At 40.8% G+C, this 14428-nt stretch overlaps 1 protein-coding gene across 2 annotated transcripts in view; it reads right to left on the bottom strand.

Annotated features, from left to right (window-relative positions):
- Positions 1-4100, bottom strand: part of LOC139133678 (ras association domain-containing protein 10-like) — a 47722-nt gene extending 43622 nt beyond the window's left edge. Inside the window, exon 1 of one of the 2 annotated variants that reach the window (XM_070700461.1) lies at positions 3835-4100. The gene's annotated coding sequence lies outside the window, so the exon portion shown is untranslated. Of the gene's footprint in view, positions 1-2868; positions 3148-3834 lie in introns of those variants that run through there. The other variant, XM_070700514.1, reaches the window with a different exon arrangement.
- Between the last annotated feature and the right edge of the window lie 10328 nt (positions 4101-14428).

Below are 14428 nucleotides of genomic sequence, written 5' to 3'. Positions count from 1 at the left end.
TATCTAAATGCATTTATTTTTGCCCAGGAAAAAAAGGCATCTGACGGAAAAATATTGTTTCTGTCTGTTTCGATAAATAATCCCTGTCCTAAATTCAGAAATAAGTACCTTGAAACGAAGACGAACAAAAGAGGGAGCACTCAGCCGTTTCGTCAGAGTTCAAAGTTCACGCGAACCCTGGAGGGTGCCGAACGTCTGAACACTGAACAATGTACTGTCACAAACTTTCACGGTCACAGTTTCTAGAAGACGACGGAACAACGGTTCCCATGGAGATAAAGGAGCACTTCCTTTCTTTCTACACGACGTCTTTGAACTTGAGTGGTACGCGAGTATTTAATGACCAAGCCATCTCAAGGTCATACTTAATCTTCCCACGACACACTGTGAGAGAGACAGGAATCGCTTACCTAGCATACTTGTAATTTATAGTACCGACCCACTACTTTTGACAAAGACATGTAATTGTGTTTCTTAACCCTTTGGCTGCTGTAATTTTCCCACCACAATATAATGCAACATTTTACCAATTTTTGTGAACTTTTTCTGTAAGTTTCTTCATAATTTTAGACCAAATGGATATCACATTTTATCGACTACAGTTTTTTATCAAAATTTTGGCAAAAATCAGAAAAAAATTGACAGTGGAATGTTTTATAAAGGTGACAAAAAATAAACTGGTGCTTAAATATGCTGAGATTGGGCTAGACCACGGTCCCTCCACAAACGTGGCTAGACCAATGTCGATATAGCTGGAAGTTGCGAGGTAGCTGAACTCAAAATGCGCTTCCCACGTGCATGTACTTGAGTATAAGACTGTGTCCATCTTTCCAACTTCAAGGGCCTGGAACTGTAACTGTTGAGGATTTTTCACTATTTTTATTTTTTTAAATGTCAACGACAGTTTCTTGTCCTACTCCTCATAGCATGTTGAGATACACAGTAACTCTGTAAAAAAATCACTGAAAGCTACAGCGCCATGAGCAGTAACTTTTGATAAATTTTCAAAGTATTTTTTTATCCTGTTGCTAAAATATAATTGCTTGTTTTCAGTAATCACAAAACCATGTTGAAATATGTAGTATTCTACTTTGCAATACAGAATATGTGTGAACTATCAAATGTTACCCCAGGCAAAGTAAAGGTCAGTCCGGGCTGAAATTCATTTCTCAGCACACGTTTAATCACTGCTTTTTGTACAGTAACACAATTCACCATCAAAAGTTACAACTGTTGTCCCAGTAACGTGATCATTTTGCCGCCCGAGATAACCGGGGCCCACCTGCTTTGTATGCCATATCTAATTAAAATCGTCTTCATTCTGTTTGCGTGTTCCCGCCTCGATTGTCATCATTGTCGCTGATGTTCTCACGACGATAAAATGTCGCGCTCAGCTCCTTCAGTGAAGTCGCTTCCAGTTTCACCCTAAAGTTTCCCAGACAAATGGGTTTGCAGTCACTGTGTCTCGTGAACACGACTTTCCTTTTCTCTCTCACGCCGTTCTAATGACCCAGTGCCATCGAGTATCGCTGCCCCATAGAATTCCCAATACTGGTTTCAAATAGATGCATGACCGACACTTCAAAATGTCAATTGTCCGAGGAGGAGGGGTCCCATCAATACACAGCACCTAGATTATTTTATTCAAGCTAACGCTACACGTGCAACTTGATCGACGAATCTTTCCCCAGACCATTCATCAACAACGACAACAAAAGATAGGCAACTCTGAAAGACAATAAATCTGCAGTGCTGAGAGCCCTTAGTCGGGCAATGCCTCTCTGTGAAAGTTTTGGTTTCAGAGAGAGAATTTACGAGAGCGATACAGACCCCATCATGGCTGCCACTTTGTGTGACGTCATAGATTTTATTGACGTAGAGTACAAAAACCAAGAAACAAGCCCTAACTTCATGAAAACCTACTCGCCGAACACGTTTCCAGACCATCCGCCTGGATAGTAGGTTTTTGCAGTTGTTTAAGGCCAAGCGCGTGTGCAATGAGGGGGAACGCAGAGTCACTCGACAATTGAATCTTTTCTTGAGTGAAGTCATAGAAATTGTCGCTGGCTTCAAATTAACTTTCTCTCATTCGGTAGCCAGACATGCTGAGCCTGGGAAACACGCCGAGCTATTTTAATATGCGGCGCACTACGCCCAGTGGGGAGAAGTGGTATGCAAGCCCACATGTCTTTTATTAAATTTTCACGCCATATTAGCAGAAATTCAAATAACGCAAACAAAACGAGGACACAGCGAATCGCGTTTCAAAGCGCGACTTCGCCATTGTGCGGCGGCTGAATACACTGTGATATGATTTCACGCTTAATCTGAGAAATTAGGAACACCTGGGAGGTATTTGGCACACGTCATTCCTGTAGTTGACAATATTCCCGGGTGAAAAAAAGATATAGTTCTGGTATCTCGCTAAATCAAATTTAAACAACCCGAAAAACATTCAACAAAAGCGAGGGGATAAAAAGCCACATATAAGTGGACGTATTTGAAAAAATAAAACTTCAAGTGTACGTGCACGATAAAGGTTTCGGGGCGAAACTTAGCCACTAGGGTCTGCGCTAAAGTACGATGACTTTGATCGCTATACGGATAGAAGGCACGGTCGAAGAGTTCTTATACAGACAGTCTCGCCGACAGTACTTGGAAGAGAGGACAGAAAAAACTAACGTGTATTGTGAGTTTGTATAGACTGACACTAGAATGGCAGGCGATGAGTACAAAGCAATGGGCTTACCCAATACACACTTATGGATGATTTAACACAGCAAAGCCAAAAAGGCCATTGCGAAACAACGGCAGTAGGGAAGCCCTTGCCAAAAAAAAGAAAGATTATTTAAATGCAGTCACACTTACCACAGTCGACACAGTTTGTAGCGAATTATCTCACTTAAGAAATTCGGGTACCTCTGTCGAGTCAAAGCGATGGGGAAACTACTTAATAAGTCAAAAATTTTGGCAGAGAACAATAGGAAATAAGCACTGGAAATCCTCCCATTAATCCGGTGGGAGTGACGTTTACTGATAGATCACAACAAGGTCGAAGGCTATACGCTGTATTACAGTACAGCCATATATACTACCCAGAGGACGAGACGAAACATGAACATGTGAATATGATATGTGAGCAGGCTCACAATAAAGCCAGACGTCCATGTACTGTCTACGGTCGTCCTCAAACTGTACCAACATTGAAAGAGATTAAATTTCGGTTCCGTGGGCCATATCGTTTTTAAAGAGAATTTTTTCGACCACTCTCGAGTGAGTAAACCAACATTCGAGTAGATCGGACGGGTTGTAACACCACATGTCCATGTGTTGCAGGCAAAGATAGTTCCCACGCCTTCGTCGGTGTCCGATTCGAATCGCCGTCGTGGTTTGCTGCAATACTGCAATCGAGAGGGAAACGTCATACCGACGATTGGCTCGTCCAGGGTGATTTGATAGTCCCTCGACCATAGCGATCGATTTCACCCAAAACTGTAATATTTGCAAATTGAGATTGCACAGCCAGAGCCATTTCCAGCAAGCAACAGAAACGCCTGATGTTCATGTTTTTTTTTCACATGAAATGAACTATTTGCATTCTAGGCGAGTGAACAAAGAGTCAGTGCTAACAAGACAAAACAACAAACAAAAACACGACTCACCCTCCGTAGAGCATTCTATGTTTACCAACTAGTCAATATTGGTAAATTTTGTCTCATAAATGAAATATACGCTCTGAGAAAAAAGATACGACTTACTTGTATTGCCTATAGACAAACGTGTTAATCGTTTATATGAACAACAAAACACTTAAGTAAAGTTTGCTGTACCTACCGAGCACGCTCATCGGAGGGTTCCTTGTTTCAAGCTCCTGTGAGCCCCCATGGCCGCGCTGCTGTTCTCGTAATAAAACCCCTTGTAGTGGCTTTAATGAGTCTGTCCACACGGGGCGAGTTTTCCCACAAACTTTGTATGCGTGGTTGTCGGTTATCGCGGTGTAACTTGGTAACTGGGTAGAAAGCAGAAAGGTGTTTCCCACCGCAGCGCGTTTCTTTCAAGTGTGTGTGTATACGTGTTTGAAACATGCGAAGTTATTGTGCACTGGGCTTTTTCAATTGGCTGCGTAACTTGCATGAAAACATACAAGTCTTAGTGAAACTAATACAGTTAACAAAATATTCGACGAACAGCCATCCTACCCACCCCCGCCCCACACATACATAAACAGTTTGCTTCTATTTGATACAAAAATATGCCGGGGAGTTTCCCTTTATACATCACAATTCAGGTTTTATTCCATTTTGTATAATGTAGACACTTCGTATCAGTGTATTTAAGTCTCTTCTGTGCCATAACGACTTCTCTGTGATTGCATGCGAAAGAAAGTTTGAGACATCGATCCCCTCTCTGTCTTTCATCAAGATTCAGTCGATAGAAAAAGAATTGCCCAGAATATATTAAATTTGATATTGCTCATTATTGAGAATACCTTTAATAAATGAAATCCTTATAGAATATGGCACCAGTAACATGCAATATCTAAATTCTGTTAACTGTATTAAAGCACAGCGACCTACAACGACTTCAAGATACCTCGTTGGATAGCCCACTTTGTCTTCGATGGTTGTTCATCCCAAACAGCATGTTATAACCTCTGTGAGATGACACCGAGACCCCTGGTGACAAATACAGCCCAGTTTCTGAAGAGAATCAGCGAGGTGTTTTCTCAGTCCGAGGCGACGCGGTCCTTTGTCATCGTTTACTTTTGCAACTCCATGCCAGTGTATGTTGGGCTGGGGTGACGGTGTTGACCCTTGCGGCATAAATCAAGTGACTCAGTTTTAGCCCCCGTCACCTCTTGGCAAAGAGGACAGCTACTTTAGTCGTGCCTTCAGGGCAACTTGCCATGGACCAGAACCAAAAAAGGGATAAAAAGGCCCAAAATACATATTCAAGAGACTATAATAGCGCGACTCCGAAACTTTATGCCAGGGGAGGAGGGTAACGAAGGATATTCCCCGGCAAAAATAAACCTGTCTTGCTGGGGTTCTTCATGACAAGACAATGTACGTCATCGAACATTGTTATGACACTGACGGAAGACAGACAAAATGAAAACAACTTTTAAGTAGTATTAGTACCATGTAATGAGGGTTACGAACACTTATTTTCGTTTATTTTTCCAGCTACTGTGCAGTTTTTGTTATTCTTCGGTGAAGCATACCGGAACATCTGTTAACGTTGTTCAGATACCGTTGTTGACGACAAGTGAATTTGGAGGGAATTATACAGAAAAATCTTTCTTTTGATATCTTTTACATCAAAGATACCTTCTCCAAATCATCCATGAACTTGAATAAAAAATCAAAGGGCGATAATACGACTATATGACGGCACCATTATATGTGCAGTTTTTTAGTGTCGAGTAGAAGCTTGAAGTTCATTAACATATATTTTCTGGACGATTATCAAGATACCTGACATTGTATTTTACCACTTTCTTTACTTTTTTCCATATGTGAACACGACGGCAAGTATTTCTATTAAGTTATGTTCCAGCAGCAACCAACATTCCCAATCTGTCCAGGGGTGATACGTTTGACCAAATATTGTCCAAAAATAGCAAACCTTGTCGGCCATGATGCATCGGGCCGATTTAATTAAATTCTTTGTTTTTCGTCACCCCCCCCCCCCCGCAAGCGTAGATAGATATTTGGAGGTTTCATGATAAAAACAGCGTCTTTGAGTAGAACTTCACCGCTTAGCTTTTCTGCGTACAAATCTTTGATCAAAAATTTTACAAAATATACTTAAAACACCTGCATGCATATGCATGCATGCACAATGTCGCACCATAGTGTAAATTATGGAGGTGAAGAAGACGTTCCTGCTTCGATTCTTGAATGTGTACTCATTATTACATGGAAACAATTAAGTAAAATACAAAACTCACACGTGTAAAATTTGTGTGTGTGTATTTCTGAACCGCCTTCACGCTCGCTTACCTTTAAAATGTGGAGTGGTCGCAAAACAAATAATTTCATTACTCCAGCTTTGGTAGCTTCACTTTACGTTAAATTATCTGACCGAATCGGCGGTAACAATACATATAAACAATCACTTGTCTTGTCTCTGTTTTCGGACACACACTCCCTTCTGATACAATATTTCCATCAACAGTAAGCAGGATCACAATTCCCAAAAGTCAAAAATTGACACACCGACTGTTGGGGAGAAAAATTCATGACCTTTGGTGAAACAGTTGTTCCGTGTTCGTGAACAGAATTTTGGCCATGGCACATGTGGAGTTGACAACCCAAGGGGAAAAGTAGACGTTTTGAAAGTTTCACTCTTTGTGCCTTATGTATTTATTCTCAGACAATTGTTATAACAAACGCGTGGTATTGTCACATATCAAAACAAACCCTGTCCAATAGTGGCATGTAACTACGTCATTTTGGCAATACATGCATGCATGCATCAATGCATCCATCAATCCACACACAAACACACACCTACACACACACACACACCACATACATACATGCATACATACATACATACATACACATACATACATACATACATACATACACATACATACATACATACATACATACATACATACATACATACATACATACATACATACATACATACATACATACATACATACATATATACATACATACATACATACATACATACATACATACATACATTCTCTTGGAGAAGGTAATGGAAAAACAAGCAGGTCAGATGAGTCGGTCATCCGAAAAACATACCAAACTTATTGTTGTGTAAAATCCCACGTGATGACATGACGCCGTGACGTCAAATAACGGTGAGTCATTCGACGCAAAAACAGGTTGTAAATTTTTGTGTTTGTATGGAGTCAAGAGGCATTGCGACTAAATGGCAACAGACCATCGAAGACATGAACTAGAAAGATTAATGATGTAATAGTTTGCCCTCGAAGCAAAATTAAGGCCAAGAAATGAGGGGAAACACTGAAAATAATGACCACCTGATTAAATGCAAGTGTGTAGGACGTCGGCGTCGACTTGAAGTCAAAGTACGTGAGTAAAACCATAACGAGCAACAAGTGGGCGAAAGAATGAAATATGTAATATTGTAACGGTCTGTTTGCTTGTTTTGTATCCGTGGATGGCCATCGTAAACAGCTGTGAGTGGGTGGCTGTAGTTGTTTGTTTTCCCTGAGTGTGAATGGGGACTGGTGCCATCTTTTTGATAATAGTTGGGTTATATATATGCTGTCATTCTTACAGATGTACGAGGAAAACCATTCTAAGAGAAATACGACGCCAGTGTTCGGCGAAAAAATCAGCCGTGTCACCAAACGACATTCTAATGTAGAGTCGATAAGGAAATATAAATTTGAAATCATGGGACAGTTGTCTAAATTTTATTGATGATTAAGGAGAGGACAGTATAATCTGAATTCTGTTCTGTGTTTCCCCTCCCGACTGCTTCAATCTCAGGGGAATTGGGCGGGTAAGTACATGGTGGGGGTTAACCCCCCCCCCCATCGCCCGTCCCGTCTCCCACGTTTCTTCCGCTTGGGATTCATTAGGAGTTAAGCAACTTATTTGTCAGAGACCATGTCCTCCCGTGTCCAACTTAAACAATCTCATAAGGAAATGAAACCTCGGTAATTGCCACGACGCTGTCTTGTGGAGTAATAACAGAGCCATGCACCTCCTTGCCTCACCTGTGCTAGGGCAGGCGCCCTGGGTGGTAGCAGTGTGGTCACGTGACTTACACACCCGACTAACTCCTGTAAGAGGGGCATTAGTGATGAGGAAAAAAGTCGACGACGCTAAAAAACCAAACACCCCAGGCGAGTTGATCTCTTTGCGCAAGTTTCGTCGTGCTGTCGTCTAAATTACTTTTCCTTACACAATGGGTGTTGTTCGGCAAAAGTAAAGAAGAAATGGAAACAACGGACCAGCACAATCTCTTGCACAAACTAATCTTGTTATGACAATGGAGGTGGTATCTGCTCGTATCGCCTCTGCCCGGCGGTGGAATGCTTCGAGGGAGGGGTGGTAAAATTTTTATAAAAAGAATTCTTGCTAAATTAGGACAACGCGACAAGGACATTCTGATATATTTTTTCAATTTGTTATAGAAAACATCTCATCTAGAAGACAGTCCTTAAGGCGTGTAGAGAGTTTATTTGAATGGAACGTTATCTTATTTTAAACTCTCGTCATGGTGGTCTCCTGACAGTTTGATGTCAATCTGAGTGGTGTAACCGAACAGTAAGTTGTGACACGCATTCTCTAAAATATGACGAAAGCACTTCCCCAATGCAACTTATTTTGTCGCATGCAGGTACTGTGTATGACTTTTGCAATAATATCGCGTGTTACGAATGGTGGGCCGCTTTGTATAAGTTAATTTTTTTTTAAAATCGATGGAACGATAAATAATTGTCCTAAAAATTGTATATCGAATGGTGGGCCGCTTTGTATAAGTTAATTTTTTTTAAAATCGATGGAACGAATAAATAATTGTCCTAAAAATTGTATGTCGCGAAATTTTTTAGGCGGGAAATTTGCAACTTTTTTACTGCGCAAACTCCGATGCGTTCACGCGATGGAAACAAGCGGCCATATGATTGCGACGGAATAATAAGTCACGCATATCCTTTAGTTGCTGGTATAAAAATTGTCTAAAATATTCTATCTTACTCTTTATCTTTAACTGAAAAGATGTTTATCAAAGTGTGATTGGCAGGGGCCTTCAGCGTAATAACAGCGCGACAATTGTCTACAGTGAGTCTTTCACATTGCTTGTCTTACCCAAGGATTATCCGCGAATTCAAACCAAACGATGCGTGTGCTGCCCTATTCTTCGACAGAGACACAAACACCTCTTGCGTTAAGCTGTTGTGTTTTCCACGTATTTGATGTATCGCAGTGCAATGAAAGCTCAGCCTGACATTTTGATAATGTGCAACTCCGCACAAAAGTTATAAAAGCTGGTTTGCGGCGAGGGAAATTGTGTGTTATTTTAATGCCTTTTTGCAGCCTTTTCCGCATACTTGACTCTGATTATTGCGACGCAAAGTATTATGTGACTAGTTTGAGTTACCTATGATCTTCTTCTTCGACGGAAGCGGTTTTTACTTAATAGTTTGTCTACCGCAGAATTAGAACCCGATCGCTGTGTTTTCACGGTGTCCACAAATTCAAACATGTTTGGCAAGACGCGGTTTTGTGGCAATTTCTGTGGCCGACTGTTCTCGCCTCACACCCGTCTGTGTGTCTGTCTTGCAAGATCGTTTGCACGCCCACTAGCGCGTTCTCTGTGAACATCTTACGTATGTCAGTTCAGAATGTCTGCCCTTCTCCATGCCCTAGTCTGTCCTGCCATTTTGTCTAAGCTCTTTTTTAACTTGTGAATTAGCTGTCTTTGGTAAGATTTAGAGTTACTTTATTGTCCATGAGGGACGGTTGACAGTCTCTCAAGTCGATCTTTTTCAGTATTTCTTTCTCTCGGACACTGTCGGTTCTGTTTCTATTTCACTGTCTCCCCGTCTCTGTGTTGTTTTTATTTCAGTTATGCATCAGATATCCTCGAGGAAAACTATTGAATTTTATTCTAGGTCAGGGTGGTGCATGCATAGAGCGTAAAACAACCTCTGATCTCCTGGTGACAATTTTACTTCGATCCTTGACGCGTTTTGGAAAGCGGGTGATTTTATTTCAATGGTGGGAGGTGCGCATCATTCACCTCGAGGGCAGATGTTGCAATTAATAAGCACACCTTGAGGTAAAAGCAAGTGACAAACTGACCCTATTTTGAGTCACAACCAAAGATCTATATGCGTTGTTTAAGTCCATTCAACAATTCCCGGTATATATTTGGTGATGAAACGCCTAGTACACGACGAAATTAACGTTGAAACTTTTAGCGTGTTAACAATTTTAGTCGTCTGCCTGATGACGTCAGAACCTTATCACATGCGCAAATTCCTCGGTCACCTAATTTCTGAAGATTGAATGCAGCAGTCGCGTCGCATGAACTGTCGCTGTCCCATAGGCACCTTGTGTAAACACCGTTGACGCAATCGGCGTAAACTACAGGCGTGACCATAGACAGTGAGGTCGAGTTAGATGGTCTTTGAAAACAGGTACCCGATATCAAAGGCGCTTAGTTCATTTGCTATAGAGAGTCAGGCGTTAAATTTATGCGTCTCCCGGATCCCGAGAGGCGCGTACACATTTATTTTGTATCAATGGCGCGGCTTCCTCAGTGGGCGAGACTTACTGAGTCGACGATTGTGAAATTAACTTATCAATTTGGGGCGAAAATACGCACTGTTTGTGTTATTGTACGCTTTAATTTGTTCACTGAAACCACAAAAGTATCATTAGTTGGTCAAAACGGAGTTGGTTCTGGTCAACGCGCGCATAACTTTAAAGCCTTCGCGTCAACCATAAGCTGTCACGATAATATTGATGATACCACCGCCTTCGGCTCGTGTATCATCGATATTACTCATATTGTGAACACCATTCCTTAGCGGGCAATAAATTGTAATTGATATCATGTGTTATTATTTAAATATTATAGCAAAAACAGTGCACTATAAGCCCTCGGGCAGGTGACCGTTTGCCTTAAGTCAAGAATATGTTCTGCCGTTCTTGAAATCCAAGAAATTTCATATGCTAAATTTGACTGCAGAAGGATCAGGCTTCATTGATTGTCCCAGATTTTCTCTTCACGACAGACATGTAAACGACAGCAGTATTTTGCATATTTGTTTGAACTGGGTCAAGTGTTGCTTCATTCATACAAAAAAAGAGCTGTGCCACAGAAATACCGCATATGAACTACGTTAGATCCTAACGCCAAACTTGATGGCCAGAGGTCTCCTTACGACAGAAATCAGTCCGCGATCGAGAATAGAATGTGCCTCGGGGACTGATAGTCTGACTCTCAAATGTCTGCATTTCCTTTCCGAGCTACCACTTGTGGAGGCTCATTTTAAAGCTCTTGGTGCAAGAAAAACTTTCACCGTCTTGGTTTTTCGAAAATCCAAAATTTAATTTTCCCCCAGGGATGGTGGCCATTTTGAATTTCAAATATCGCAAAAATGTTGGGTAATTTGTTTCGCTAGTTCTAAACTTTGCACGGTGACCCCGATTTTTATTGTTGATTTGGTAAGAGAATGGTTGAAAGTTTCATTGAGGAAAGTTTGAGCAAAAGTTTAAATCTTTCACTTTCGAGGCGCATACTACCTTAAACGAAAACACATTTAATTTGCTACAGCATTTTAAGCGCCTCACCCAATACGTGTTATTGTAACGACTACAAGTGCAGTTCAATATGTCCTCCAACAACACTCTGTTTATTTTGAACTTTGTAAATATTTAATATACATTACAATACACTTGTACAAACGTTATTTTCTGAGAGAGGATTGAAGAGTGTAGGTACGTTCGAAGGAGCCGACGTACACTTCATGGGCTGTGAGCGAATTCCGTTGAAATTGCTAATATGATTGATGCAGCGTGCATACATCTCAGTGTTTTTCTGTTCTGAGTTTCAACAAGGACATTGATACTGCCTCATGGCAAGCACAAAGCAATGATTTTAGCACAAGTCACAAACATTTATCCCGACCCCTTTTCACGATCCCATTTAAATGTTTGTATGCAGTGTGTTCCCTCGAGATTCATTACCTTGACTTGACAGTGAAATGAGTTCGTTTAACTTCTGCAAGACTACGACCACTTTGTAAACTCACATGACTCCGTACGCATTCAATTCAAACGATGTCCCCTGGGAGAAAAACTTATGAAACCTGTTTATTTCTTTCGAGGCTAGGGCAGAAAGACCTGCGCAATGGCATTCGATAGATCTCAACCAGTGCATCTGCTCTGTGCTTTCAGTTCTGATATAAAAGCAGCAGCACTTTTGTCGGTTTTGAAAACCTGGTCATGATAGGATCCGCCGAAGAGAGAAGCGAGGTTTCCATTGGTCAAATCGTAACAACGGCCAGACTGGTTGCCGGGAATGTTAAAAACACGCGAACAATACCGACCACTTACCATCTGACGAGTCATTATAATTGGTGATTTACGGGTTGGTTCTATCTTGTATGTCTTCAAGGTAGTTCACGCCTCCAAATTTAAAGACTGTGACTTTTGCTCAAATTTTCCGTAAGGGAAATTTAACCTGATTCCTTTCAAAATCAAGAATACAAATAAGGGGTTAACGTGGAAATTTAGTACTAGAGAAACTTACAACCTAACATTTACCGATATTTGAAAATCAAAATGGCCGCCATCCCTGCGTTAACTCTATCGGGAAAACTATATTTTCAATTTTCACAAACAATACTTACGCCATTAGCTTCAAAAGTAGCTCCTAAAATTGGTAGTGAATCACCTGGTAAAAGTTTGAGAATCCGAATATCTGTCCCCTGGCGCATTCACTACCTTTAATACGGTGGCACTGCTGCTTTAATGCCCAACACATAACGGTTTCCCCGCCATAGTGTGGTGTCAACTGACGTGGAATATATTGCTGCTGCATGCTGTCCCAATTTCATAAGCACCAAATCGTTCTCAGATCTGACAAAAAGATAAATGATAAAAATATGCTGAACTGTAACTACGAAGTTTTTTAAAACAACTACAATACAAGCAGTATGCGTATTATCGCTAAAATCTCAGACTTTTCCGTAGCGTGGCTCAAGGAACAAAAAATCAGAGGTAAAAATGATGTGTTCTGTTGAGAAAATAAATGACTTATAACTATTACTTTAAAGTTTCCAATATTTGAAATTTTAAATGATCCCCAATCTCGGAGCAAATTTACTTTTATTTTCATTTTTAAAAACGATCAGTGCAATATTTCCTTACGAACTTTCAGAATGAATTCCCAAACGCTTTCATGCGGCAAACAAGGAAAGAAACGGAGGGCTTCCATTTTTGGTCCCAGAGAACTATTTCGCCTAAAACAACTAGCAATGGTTTTGATATTAATCATACAAGCTTTTTAAGTCTGCAGATATCTGTAAGCCAGAGCCCAACCTGGTGTTAGATAAGTCATGTGTGACTTGTACCGATAGTCTAGTTTGATTAACATCCCTCTAAATCTGCCCCTGCCTCTCTTAATCTTCTTAATATCGGGAAAAAAGATGGTGAGTGATGTCTCGCGAGGTGATTTCTTTATGTCAATCATGCAATCGCGTTCATCTGATTCACAAGAGAAAATGCTAAATATAAACCTCGCCAATATGTTACCTATACTCCTGATTGGGAGTGAGACACAAGCGTTCTAACAACACCGTTTCAGACACTGTCCCACCTTCAGAAGGAACAAAACACAGCTAACCGTGAAAGGTTATGAAAACACCGTGTTCAGAGAAATGGTAAGACGGTGAAGAGCACGGATTCCCAAAGCAAAAGTAGCATTATAGTACATACAAATTATTCAAATATACTTTTTTCGGCCTTCTTCTGCTCTTTCTGCATTGCAATGGTCACACGGAGACTTTTGACCAAATTCGAAGTGCCCACGCACAGCGACTGCTTAAGGTAGCACGTGCTTCCAAATTGACAGACTTAAAACTTCAAAATTGTCCAAACTTTCCGTAACAAACTTATAATCCATTCCTTTTCGAAATCAAGAATAAAAATTAGGGGATCGCCTTGCGAAAATGTTGAACATATACTATGGAAGCGAATTACGCAATGTTGACCGACGCTTGGCATTCAAAATGACGCCGCCATCCCTGTATTAAATCTATGAGCAAAAGTTCAATTTCCGCTTTTCACAAAAGCAATTCGTTGCAATCTTTCAGTCATGCCATGAGCTTTAAAATGAACCCTCACAAGTGGTAGACCAAAACAAGTATGGTGAAAGTTTGGGGTTAATATCTGTTCTTGAGGCGCGCTCTACCTTAATTGAATAAAACGCAGCTTAATCAGGAGGGTCTCCTTGTATTGGGATAAATGTTCATTTGTCTCGTATATGATACCTTTTGCGACATTTTTCATTTTTTACACCTGACATTTCGCATGCAACACCGTTAGTGTATTCAGCTCTATCACACGTAGTCGTACATCATAATATAATTTGTCAAGACGTTGAGGGCGTACCACTACATTGCTGAACACGGTGACGTCTCTCCAACCGTCCAGTCAGTATATAAACCGAAACTTAAGAGCCACGTGTCAGGACAACACTTTCGGCGTCGTCCTCTTATAAATCAACAAGCAAAAGTTAAACAGCTCCGTGGCCGTGTGGAAATTGTGTATACCGTGTCAGAACGAGGGGTTCTGTGACAAATTTTCGACAGCGACATCGTTGAAATATCTACGTGTATAATTCAAACTTCGCTTCTTGTTCGTCCCCAACTTGTCAATCATCTCCACTTTCAGCA

Source organism: Ptychodera flava, chromosome 1, assembly GCF_041260155.1.
Source record: "Ptychodera flava strain L36383 chromosome 1, AS_Pfla_20210202, whole genome shotgun sequence".
NCBI classification, from domain to species: Eukaryota; Metazoa; Hemichordata; class Enteropneusta; family Ptychoderidae; genus Ptychodera; species Ptychodera flava.
The sequence above is the reverse complement of the archived record's forward strand: the minus strand, read 5'-3'. Positions and strand labels throughout refer to the sequence as shown.